The 12,356-nt window shown below is 46.1% G+C and overlaps 1 pseudogene; it reads left to right on the top strand.

The window, feature by feature from the left end:
* Positions 1–289: 289 nt before the first annotated feature.
* Positions 290–2,872, top strand: LOC144120364 (uncharacterized; annotated as a pseudogene).
* The last annotated feature ends 9,484 nt before the right edge of the window (positions 2,873–12,356 follow it).

The following is a 12,356-nucleotide window of genomic DNA, read 5'->3' as shown; positions in this document are numbered from 1 at the left end:
CAACTTCGAGCAAAATCGTGCCGACGGCTGGAAAAAGCGGAAACCAAATGCTGTACCAACTGTGTTTCCCTTTCGCGGTAAGTACCGCCAATAATTCGTATCATCGTTGCATGCACCAAATACTAGCCTCTGCATTATTTTGAAGAACTTCACCGGCACTAATGCATTCGAGCTTGCAATCGCTTGCATAGATCTAATTACGACAACGGCCATTCTTGTTTGTACCACCAACTTATTTTGTTTTGTTATTGCAGCTTTGCCCCAGAAAAGGAAGCCACCAAAAGAAAGGATGGGACCTCCGGTGCCAACTGGGGCATGTGAAGGAGAAAGCGTGCCGCCGTGTGAAGATGATGCTTCTGTAACAGCTGGAGTCTCATGGGATAAAAGCAAGGATCCAGCCTCGGGGTTACTGACCAGCAACATCGATCTGCCTCTAGAACAGGACTGCTGCCCAGAAGCAGGCAGCCTCAGCCATTCGCCAAGTGATGGAAGCAATGCGCAACGAATGCAAGGTTGGTCCCCTGCTGCACTGTCTGGAGAAGATGATCTACAATCTGCTAATATCTCGCACGCAGAGCTAAATAAGCAACTCGCAGATATGAAGAGGAAGTACAATCAACTCCGTGACGTGCACAGCAAGGCAAAAGCAACAATTCAATGCCTTAAAAAAAAGGTGCAAAAGCTAGAGCGTAATTTAGAAAATCTTGGAAAGCACGTGAAATTCTTGAACAAAGATCAAGTGGAAGCACTTTCTCGAAATAGCAACCAAGGCAACACATGGTCACCAAAAGCAATCCGGCAAGCACTGCAGATAAAATTCTCATGCGGGACCTCGGGTTACGAAACAATAGGACTCCAATAGGACTCTTGCGCGTCGCCTCCAAGGCCTGAGTTTTACGCCGGGGATCCTAACTGAGGTGGTTGAATTGCTAAAGAGGAAAGCAGAAGGCATGCAGGATGTCGAGAAAGACTGTGCCTTATTCCTCGATGAAATGGAGATCGCTCAATGATATGAGCTCGATCGGGCTGGAGACGCTGTGTATGGGGGGAAAACCTTGCCTCTAAAGCCAGATGAGCCTGCTCGCCATGCCCTGGTATTCATGGTGGGCGGCCTAACTCAGAGATGGAAGCAAGTAATTGCATACCATTTCACTGGTAGTCACGTAGATGGTCCGACCCTCAAGGAGTGCGTTCTGCAGATTGTTGAACTTTGTGCCGACATTTCTCTGAGAATCCGCGTCGTGACTTCGGACATGGGAGCTTCAAACCGGGCGATGTGGCGAGATCTTGGATTTACGAGTCACAGAAATTCTCGAACACTTTGCTCAATACCACTTCCTTTCCTTGAAGGTGAAGAGCTATTTTTTACTGCGGACGCAGCACACGTGCTGAAGAATATCAGGGGCCAGCTTCTGAATTCATCTGTTTTTACTCTTAGTGATGCAACTGTATGTCAACATGGCTTGTCATCTAAAGAAGTAAGAATGGGTCATGTACGTGCTGTAGTAGAGTACGACCGTGACAAAGAGCTAAAAGTCGCGCCAAAGCTCTCAGAGGCGCATGTTACTGGGGGTCACTTCACCAAAATGAAAGTGGGAGTAGCTGTGCAGTTCTTCAGGGAGGCTCCTGCCGCAATCCGACATTTGGTGAGGCATCAAATTCTGGGTCCAGAAGCGGAGACTACCGCATGGTTCCTCGAACTGGTATCTAAGTGGTACACAATTATGTCTTCACGACACCCATCAACCGCTCTAAGCCTTGAAAACATGGAGAAATACCATTCAGCCATCGGCACACTTATGTTGGCGCTTGAAACCTTTCAAGGTATGAAAGCAGGTAGCATGCCTCAGTGGAAACCGTCTCAAGCAGGCCTCGTAATATCAACAACAGTCGTTGTTCGACTTCACGATACTCTCCTAAAGAGCGAAGGCTATAAGTTTTTATAACTAGCAGGATTCTGCAGAACTGCCTCGAAAACCTTTTTTCTGTCGTACGCATAAGGAAGCCGGTTCCGAATGCGTATGATATGAAGTGTGCGTTGAAGCTTATTTGCGTGAGTCAGTTTTTGCACACACCAACGACAACGAACTATGAAGTCGACGATGGCCAATACCTTGTTGATATGCTGTCGAAAGGCCTGAAGGAGCACACCGAAGCCGAAGTGGAAGACATTGACGACGCGGAAATACCTTTCATTGAGGCGCTATCATCAGCTGATTGTGCCATCCTGTTTCACATTGGTGGCTTTCTGGTAAAAAGCATCATCAAAGCGGTTAACTCGTGTGGCCAGTGCAAGGCCGCAGTCTTGGGGTCCAGCAGCAGCGAGCATGCATATTTAACTGCGCTCAAGGAATATGTTTGCGATGGCAACAACCTTCACTATCCGAGCAATGCAGTCATGAGCACTCTACAGTCTTGTGAGGAGCATTTCAGGGGAATCACCACTTGGACGGATAACGCGCTCACCATGAAATCGCCAGTGCAGGTCGTAACTGCATATCTGAACAAAATGTTGCGACCCAATCTCGAAACTTGCGAGCAGCACAAGGAAGCCGTCCAGAAGATGCTGATCTCAAGCTACGCACGGCTGCGGCTGCGCATACACCTTCGTAAGGTTGGAGCAAGAACAGTCAGTGGAAACGCAAGTAAGACATGTGCAGGAGCAAGCCTGCCGTGAACTCTGAAATTGCCCTGCAGTGCCCTGTACATCGCCGCAACATATCCCCTTTCATATTACCTTAGTAACAACTGGTATTATTTTTTTGCTCCTTTCTTCAATACCATCTCGACCTGCATTTTTAATTGTTTTCTGTAGTGTATTACCTTGTATTTTTACGCTGCAGAGCTCATTTTCCCCTTCATACTACAACAGCATCCGAATAAAATCCTTCAAAAATTTGCTCGGTGTGTTCAATGTGTCTGTTTTAAACTGTGTATTCGAAGCTAGTGTGAAATTCGCTGCTTAAATTTATTCCCCAAGTCTTACATAAATGCAAGAGTTTTCGTTCATTAGGTTACTTCCATTCATTCTTTCAGCAATTGAAGTTCATATCTTAATTAATGTACCATAATGACAGTTTAGCAAAAATAAAATTTTGTCAGCCCGCCTTGCCTTGGGAAGGTGCAACACCTAGAGCTCGCATAGGCTAAAGAGAAGCTCACACCACGCCAGTAAAAATCAGTGAACTACAGCATCTGCCATACCGCGAGAACAGAGCGATTCACGTCGCATACTTTCTAAGCGAACAACTACTGCACTGTGTTTCGAAGCAAAACACGCTGATTCGTGAACGATATCATGTCGCAGCATGGGTTGAGCAAAACTGTACCATGAAAAAGTTAGCTTCCTTGGTCTATTGTTTTGTCCTGCCCCCTCTTCAAGTAATTTTATCAGCACGAAACGTGCACGCGGGCGAGAAACTAGGGGCATAGTCGTATGCTTGCAGCGCGCTCCCTGAGAGAGGGCTATGCAATGGCGGACGCCGTAGCAGACGACGCGGTTGTCCTCACCCTTAACGGAGCGGGGGCGAGGGCGCGCATCCAGGCACCCTACCGCTCACTCCCCGCCTGCATCTGCGGCGGCGGGTGGCTTTTGACTGGTTTTGCGCTGTGGTCCGCTGCTTCATGGTGAGCGCAGCACCGAAGTCAAAGAAAACAAAATCCAGATGCTTAAGCTGCGTATCGGCAACAAAGTTCACATGTGCACAGATTCTTCGTCACAAACTTTGCTCGATGAAAACATTTAAAATGAGGAATCCCTCTCCCATTCCTTACAGCTACGTCGAGCATTTCTGGTTTTCAATCCAGAAGGAAATGCTGTGATCACTTCCTCTCTTATATATCATGGTCCGTGATTAAATGACAAGTTAGTGCTAAGAGGAAGATAATGAAAACTCGGAGAACGAACGTTTTGTGCTCGTCCCATAAAAATGTACTATTTCAGGGAAAAAATTCTCTACGACGCTTGAGCCATAAATTCGATAGCGCCGTAGCTGGTGGCTTGAGACGATACTTGAGTCGTTGAACTGTCAAATAAATTGCAAGATTGCTGGGAGGTGTATATAGTACTTAATTACGCCGATATCGCTTTTCGCAAGTCCTGAATGAACTTATTTTCACCCTCTTATACGTCACAACTTCCTTAAACGTACTGATATCTCAAAAGAATGCGAATTACTAATGTGCGAGCAAGTGTCAAGAAGCATTGTAATGAATATTTTATCTGCTCAAAGCCAATGGCCCGCGGCCTTTCTGCTTTTGCTGTCAAACAAGAAGCCACCAGATCCCTCTGGAATGTCTGTAGCCGCGTGCAAGTCTCTCTTCATGTTCAAAATGGTCGTAAGCGCATTAGGCGTCTAATGTTTCAAGTTCCTGGTCACCTTTAAATTGTGCAAGGCCGAGAGCGACCGTCATTCTGACCTTCGTTGACCGAGCACTTGTTTTATCGCTGCGCCGCTGAACTGCATGCTTTATGTTTGAGGACACGAGTTAGCCCCAATAAACAATTTTCTAGTTGGACGCAAGCTTCCTTGTCGTCGTTCTGGCCTGACTAACATTATTAGAACATACAGAACCAATCAGTACAAGCTGCGTATGCTGCCACAGATATTGACATGTACTGATTATTGCAATTTCAGAATGTATCTATGTCCAATAAGTGACTTCAGCTACCATAAAGAGCGCCATTTTTTGTTCTCCACGTATATTCAACCTGCGGCGTGTCCTGAAACTTCCTAGAATATTTGGTTTAAATATCATTGTAAAAGACATCAGATTATGGACTTGAATGCCGAATGCCCTCTATTTTCTTAAATTCAGGGGATTTTACTAACATGTAAGTACTGCAAATGTTCATTTTCTGTTCCTTACATTATAAGCTATAAGCCAGCTGGTATAACGCGCATTGCTGTGAGGTTTAGTGGAGCTCCGTTAAGTTGCGGAAAACTTCTTTTTGTGGTGCTACTTTGTTTCCTGAATGACGTGAGGAAAGTTCATGCTCATGGGAGGTTTATCGAAAGCAAGGACGAGGCTACAGATATGCAGGAGAATAATGCAAAGCTGGTAGTCATCGCCTCCCAGATAAGTTTGCTCGCTAGTAAAGGCCGATTTTTTTAAGACAGAGCGCAGTTCCTAATTTTGCTTTGCTGGCAGTTAGTTCATGCTTGCAGTTACTGTAAACAAGTGACTTAATTTTCGCATTGTCATGTGGTGGGATGGGCGGTCGTGAGACGCCGCCAAACTTCAAAATCCCTTTCCAAGAGGAAATCTTAGACGTCGCGTGCGTGCAGCGTGCTCTGCTCCAGCAGCCAGGGTTGAGTTCCATCTATAACCGTTCCTTTCGCGAATGACATGACGCGTTTTCCTGGTTAGCACCATGAATTCTTGCTAATGCCGCTGCTGTGCAAACTTAAAGCAGCTGCGCTTGAAATTTCAGTAGCTATATTTGCTCTGCAGAATCCTTTACTCTTTGAAACTCGCCATCCAAGTATTACATGCCGCATATCATTCTACACACTCCTAAATAACCTGCCGGACGAACTATAGAAGCTGAAAGCCTTGCTTTTTAGCCAAATATAAGGGTGGAACATGTTGAAGTTTGTGCTCGAAGCATATACGTTCGACCATACACAGTCCGGCTCAAGGAGTGAGCGCGCAAACGTTAATCCGTTGTTTCAGATTTCGCCCATGGGAAAGGGGCTGACTACGCGGTCTTTGCGTAAAGCGTAAAGGGCAAAATATTAAGGCTTGACAGTTACCACTGACGTGGGCCGAATTGGGAGCGAGCGCGCGTTCTCATTCGGAGTGAACGGCGATCGCATCGGCGGAGCGGTGTGGCAGTGGCGACACCACCGAGGTGCGGCGGGAGGCGGAAACAGACCCCATTGCGATGGCCGTAAGAAGAAAAGCGCGCTCTCGCCTCGAGACCGGCGGCGGGAATCGCTGGGGCCGGCCGGCCGTCCGCCGCGCGTGCGTGGTCAGCGGGCATTCTCTTCGTGAGCCTCGCGCGTTTCGGGAGCTGTCCAGGTATGGCTTTTTTTCGTGGTGCGCTCGTCGGCGACAGCCAGCTGAAATTTCTGTACAGTTCTTGCTTCCACGTCATTGCGACGACCCCCAAAAAGCACTGACCCACGAGAAATCGCCAGCGACATAAAGGTACGCATTTTATCTCAGATTTCGCTTCATGAAGTGCTCGTTTTGCTGCTGCAGGAGCACGTGGCTAGTGTCGTGCTGGTGTTCAAAGTTTTGCAACGGCATTACGACGACCCACATAAGGTGCGGTTTGATGACCGCCGGCGTCGCCAGCTGAAGCGCCGTCCGACAACCACGATGAAGCGCTTGTCGGGCGTGCACGTTCTCAACCCCGAGGTAAGGGTTGAACAACGTTTTTGCAAGTTTTCTCGTGCAGAACTCGCCAAATGTCGGCGCTTGTAAAGTAACTTTTTTTGCAGCATCGTTTCCTGGATGCTTCTGGCAAGCCGATGCTGTCCTTGATTGCCGCGGACCGATACCACGCGGCGAGAGGCCGGGGCATCGACCCCAGTGCGCCTTTGTTCCTTTGCAGTGGCAAGTCCAGGGTAAAAGTGGCGACGATAGTTCTGCCACTACAATCTGCCCTTTAGGATTGCTATCAGCTGCAACGGTAAGTCCAGAAGTTCCGACGCGCGCATTGTGGAAATCGCGCCTGGCCTAAGTATCCAGCATTCACCCAGTGCAGTGCAGCTTTGTTTAATTCCTTAGAGACTTCTCGCGCTTTGTCGAAATCGACGGCAGCCGTGAGAATTTACATATTAGACCTCGCTACAGCATTATCCCAGCGCAGCGCGCCTTTGTTCCTTCGCGTTGGCAAGCGTTAGAAGCGCGCGCCGTCTGCGCTTTCTCCAAGTCGGCTCGAAAACTCGCGCTAGGCCTCGTTGCCTGGTTGACAAAGTGCACGGCTTTGTTCCTTTCAGTGGCAAGCCTCTGCCACTACAGTCGGCGGCCTTCATTTTTATGATCGCTGTCAGCTTCAAGAGCAAGTCCAAGAAAAGTTATGACGATCGCGCGGTATGGAAATCGGCGGTCGAGGCAAAAAACTCATGCTTGTAGCTGCAGACTTACCCAGCCCCAGTGCGCCTTTGTTTATTTCCGTAGCGACTACTCACGTAGCGACTACTCACGCTTTGTAGAAATCGACGCCAGCCGTGAAAATTTACATATTAGACCTCGCTACATGTAGCATTAGCCCAGCGCAGCGCGCCTTCGTTTCTTTGCGTTGTAACTTGTTTGCAGCACACCTTTGTTTGCTCGTTACTTTTGTTCTTTTCAGTCGTTTGCTGAATCTGTCCAAAGAGCCGGGCTAGGTGGATGATTGTTCGCCGTCAGTGGAACCACATGGCGATCGCACTGCATACAGCACGACTTTGGTCCCTGTGTTTTTTTTAAATGAAAACATCAGATGTCGAAGATCATGGTCGTGTCCGAGGATTGCTTCGACAGCTGGGGCAAAACCATGGGAACCGTAAACGCTGTGTCGTCGCTGCCAAGTAAAGAGGCACAAAACGGCTGTCAACCTTAATAGAGGCCCTTCTCGGGGCCGCCTCAGTGTTTCCTGGCAGATCACACGCTTTCCACCCTGTGCACGTGTTCTCATTTCCAATTAAATAGGTCCTTAAAACCCTGCAGAAGGCTTGAATTAGGAACTGCTAATATCAAGATGGTGTATGGTACTTGAGAAACAATAGTGGCTACAATGACAAAGATTTAGAAGGGTTGGAGTTACACGCAAATAAAAAAAGGTTGGAGGTACCCCGACAACAAGCTGAGATGGTTTTGGACGGAACTCCTAGTTATTGAATATAAAAGACTCAAATATTGCATATTCAGCGTTTATCAAGGTTTTTGTAGAAATATACTCTAAGCACTTTCCCTTCAAGAACATTAAGCAGTCTAAACGAATAAGAAAACCATGGATCGCTCCAGAGCTCAAAAGAATGACAAAGCGCAAAAACAAGTTGAACCATGCGTTTTTAAATAATCACTCTCTAGAATCTCTAATCTTATTTTTAAAAAAAGCAAGAAAGAATCTAAATGCTGAGCTTAGGCGTGCTAAGATTGTGTATCATCAAAAACTGTTCTCTGATGTTAGAATGAAAAATTCAGACGCTGTGTGGAAAGTTGTAAATAACTTGTTACGTCGCAATACGAAAAATGCGCCAGCTCAACGAATAATCAATAAGGGCTCTGAATTATCCGGTCAGGCTCTTGCTGGCCATTTAAACAGCAATTTTTTAACTACCGATTTACCTATGATGCATCTACCTGAAGTTCCTTTATCTTGTAGCCCTTTGGAAACCATTTTCCTTAAGCCCACCAATGAGACCGAAGTATGTACAACCTTTATGAATTTGAATAATAGCAAAGCCTTAGATGTTGACAATATTCAGATAAAACCAGTTAAATATGTACCATCTTTTATTGCACCTGTGCTTGCATACATATTCAATATGGTAATTGAAACGGGAGTTTACCCGGAAGAAATGAAGAAAGCAAGAGTGACAGTTGTGTTTAATGGGGGAGATAAAGATGTAGTGTACAATTATAGACCAATATCTGTGATTCCAGTCTTTTCAAAGGGCTTGGAAAAAATAATCTTTTCCGTCTAGGGAACTTTTTTAATGCAAAACAAATCCTGTCTGAGGCTCAATTTGGCTTCCGAAGGGACAAGTCGACGGAAACAGCTTTGTTATCACTTAAGGAATGTATCCTGCAAAACATAGAAGCAGGTATTCTCACTGTCGGAATCTTCATTGATTTTAGTAAGGCTTTCGTTTCCCTAAACCATCAAATTTTAACTCATAACCTTTCTCAAAACAAAGTTCGTGGAACACCTTTAGACCTCATGAATTCATACCTGCAAAATTGAAAACAATCTGTCTATATCCACAATCATCAGTGTTCTTTTCTGGCGGTACGAAATGGTGTGCCCCAAGGCAGCATTCTGGGCCAGATGCTTTTTAACATCTATGTAAATGACATTGTGCATATTTATGACAAAGCGAAATTAATTATATACGCCGATGATAGCAGTATACTAATCTCTGGTCACGACATAAGCAAGATAATTGAAGAGTGCAACGTAATCCGTACGAAACGAGAGAACTGGTCCTCTTCTAATTGCCTCCAAATAAACACTACAAAGACTAAGGTAATAATTTTCCGTGCAAGGAACAAGCCAGTCGAACTACAACGCGCTCCTAAATACGCAGGTCAAGAAATTCAAATTGTTGACAGCCATAAAATCCTTGGATTTACTTTCTCGTCACATCTCAGCTGCGATCGGCATGTGGAAAATATTTGTAAAAAGCTCTCTTCAGTAGCAGGTGTTCTATCACGATGTCTATGGCTCCTTCCCACTCACGTGAAAATTCAAATTCATCATGCTCTTCGGTTCCGTTTTGAATTAATGTAACTCTGTTTGGGCAACCACCACAAAAACAAATGTGATAAAAATACAGGTTCTGCAGAAGAAAATTATCCGCTACATTGCAAACTTTCCTTATCTCTCTCCAACGCAAACTGATTTTAGAAATTATAACATAATTCGTTTTGAACATATGTATGTTTTTCGCATTTTGAGGTTCTTTTACCATTCTTCTTCTGCTTATAGATTTTTCTTAATACGCACTGCACATTTAGGGACCGCTTCGAATCGACTGTACACCCGAAACACCGATCTCTGGTATATTCCATATTTTCGAAATAATTATAAACTACAAACGCTTGAACACAATTTAACGACCACTCTTAATAATTACAAAGTTTTGGCTAGTGTTAAACCAAGCGAGTTCAAAATTTATTTCGTTAATACATATCCAGGTTGCATTTTATATGCTTCTGTTGTCTGCCGGTGCCATGTATGCCTATTAAGTGTTTTTTTTTCTCTCTATTTTTCTCGGGTCCTCTCTTTGTTTTCATGCGTCTCTAAACTATTGTTAGTGAACATACATGCTCATTGTTTTCATTGCATTGAATCTATATGTCACTTGCTTCGTTGTTTTTTTGTGTTTGTTATAATCTATATATATATACATTTGTAAACATTTTTTTTCTTGCTTGAAGCGCGTTTGTCGTGTACTGCCATTTCAGAGGTGCTTGAGCCCAGTCAAGCTACTTTTTAGCAGCTTTTAGCCCTTGCATCTCTCTAGCATATAACTTGTATTCTGGAAAAATAAAGTGAAATGAAATGAAATGAAATTGCATTTGGAAGAGAAAGACAAGGTTTCATTTTGCAGTGTAAGCTTGCGTCTCTAGAATTAAAAGAGAACGTTGCCTCGCACCGCTTGGGCTTGTCGTTTGACCCCTCGTTGACACCGTCTCTAGGAAACTATTGACCACGTCTCTAGGAAACTATTTGCGGGATCTTTCTCCGCTTCAGGAGGGGAGGGTGGTTGATGGCCTCCCCTTTGTCGGGTTCGCCGCGAGACGCGACGCACGATGGACAAGACGACGAAAGGAAGCGGAAAGCTGCCTTTCCGAAATTAACCGTGACTTACAGGTGCCAGAGAAGTAGCAGCCGACCTCCTAATCCTCCTCGCCCATTCCCACGGGGCTCCGCGTGCCATGTCGCCGTGTGCGGTGAAAAGAGCAGTGTGCAGAGTTTAAATGAAACAAGTATGAAGCTATACAATGAAGCCAATTACAGGCAGCTCGAGGAATTCCAAGAGCATGCAGTGTGATGCTAGTTATCTCAGTCAAAACTAATGCAGTCAACTATTATTTCGTATTTTTTTTACCCAACAGATATGAAATGTCTGAAGATGAATCTATACCAAACACATCGGTGCATCAGTTGTGATGCCTGAAAAAAGTTGTACCAACATATAAATGCCCATGTCGTGATAATCAGGAATACCGAAGAATTAAGGAAAATAAAAACATTTTTTTGTTCGAGCTCACACATCTGCCAAAAACATATTTATGCGAAGCGATTTAAATGACTCTGTAGGAAGCTTCTTGGGTGAAAAGTACAGTATGGCAGAAAGGAGTCTTTAGGAAATGCACTGTGTAGAAATAGCCATACCAATTCCATGTCATCGTTCGATAAATGTTACTGGTTGCAGACCGCTCTGCATTCACTGGACTGTGATTGTGTATGTACTGCATGACAGTGCGTGGATTGCAGAGCAGTTAACCAACAAAGAAATGCTTGTTCCTATCGTTTACCACACATATAAACATCATCAATGAAATGGGATGCTATGTTTAACTTTTGGACATGTTCCTTTTTGGCAGCCTCTAAAAATGTTTCCGCATAAATGAGCTGGCTTGGTTTGCAGCAATATAACAATGGGACTGCTGTAATTTGCCACATTTTCAAATTGTGTGAAAATCATTGCATGTGAGGGGTCACAAACATATCCTGTTTCTTGAAGGTCCCGTTGCTTTGTTGGCAATGCTATTGTGACGTTCCTTGTGTGTGCTACGAGGTTCCGCGTTCGACGGCGCGGCGTAGACGGAGACCCAGATGACAGCGGCATCATCATTTACCCAGCCATGCTCTCTGAGAGTGACGACCAGAACGAAGGGGTTTAAACCCAACCGGGCCCAACCGTACCCAACCGGACCCGCCGCCGCCGCCGCGGGGAAACGGGCTTTATCCTCCCCAATTGCCGTGGCGGTTCCAGGGGAGGCCTCCCGAGCACATCCCAGGACAAGGGACCACTTTCCCGGCCGGTGACCCGCGGGAACTGTCAGCGGGCCAGAGCGCGCCTTACCTTGAGGAGCGAGTGTCAGTTGATGGATGGAGAGCGGAGGCCGGTGACCCGCGGGAACTGTCAGCGGGCCAGAGCGCGCCTTACCACAGCCGACGCTATGCGCTACCTCGAAGACAACCTTCTTTCCCTCGGACTCAACACGTGAGGGGGGCGAGACCATAAGTGCGGTGGTATGTTTGTGCGCCCAAGTGAAAGCCCTAGCCCCCCTCCTTCCCCTCCGGCGTGGGCGTCCTCACCCTAGGGAGTGTGGAGAAGAGGATATAAAAATCGACAAGCAGTACGGAAGAGGGACGCTCAGGACGACATCGTTCGCCAAGAGGGCCTTCAGCGCCGAAGCCCGACGGCGTGCAGCTTCTGCCAGCAACCGCTCGAGCCCAACTCCGGAGCCACTCCATCGCCCCCATGAAGTCGTCGGCACGTAAGCTCGGACGCCCCAGCCTCTGAATCTTAATCATGTATAATTATTGAATATATCTGTTTGTTTAAACTGAGCCATACGGTGTCTCTTTGCCTCTCCGTCCCGTGTGGACCTGCGCATTATGGGGGTCATCACACTGGTGTCAGAAGTGGGGTCTCAAAAGCAAATGTCCTCTGAATGCTGCG

The sequence above is a fragment of the Amblyomma americanum genome, chromosome 2 (genome assembly GCF_052857255.1).
Source record: "Amblyomma americanum isolate KBUSLIRL-KWMA chromosome 2, ASM5285725v1, whole genome shotgun sequence".
Taxonomy (NCBI): domain Eukaryota; kingdom Metazoa; phylum Arthropoda; class Arachnida; order Ixodida; family Ixodidae; genus Amblyomma; species Amblyomma americanum.
Note: the sequence above shows the minus strand (reverse complement) of the source record. Positions and strands in the feature narration are given on the sequence as shown.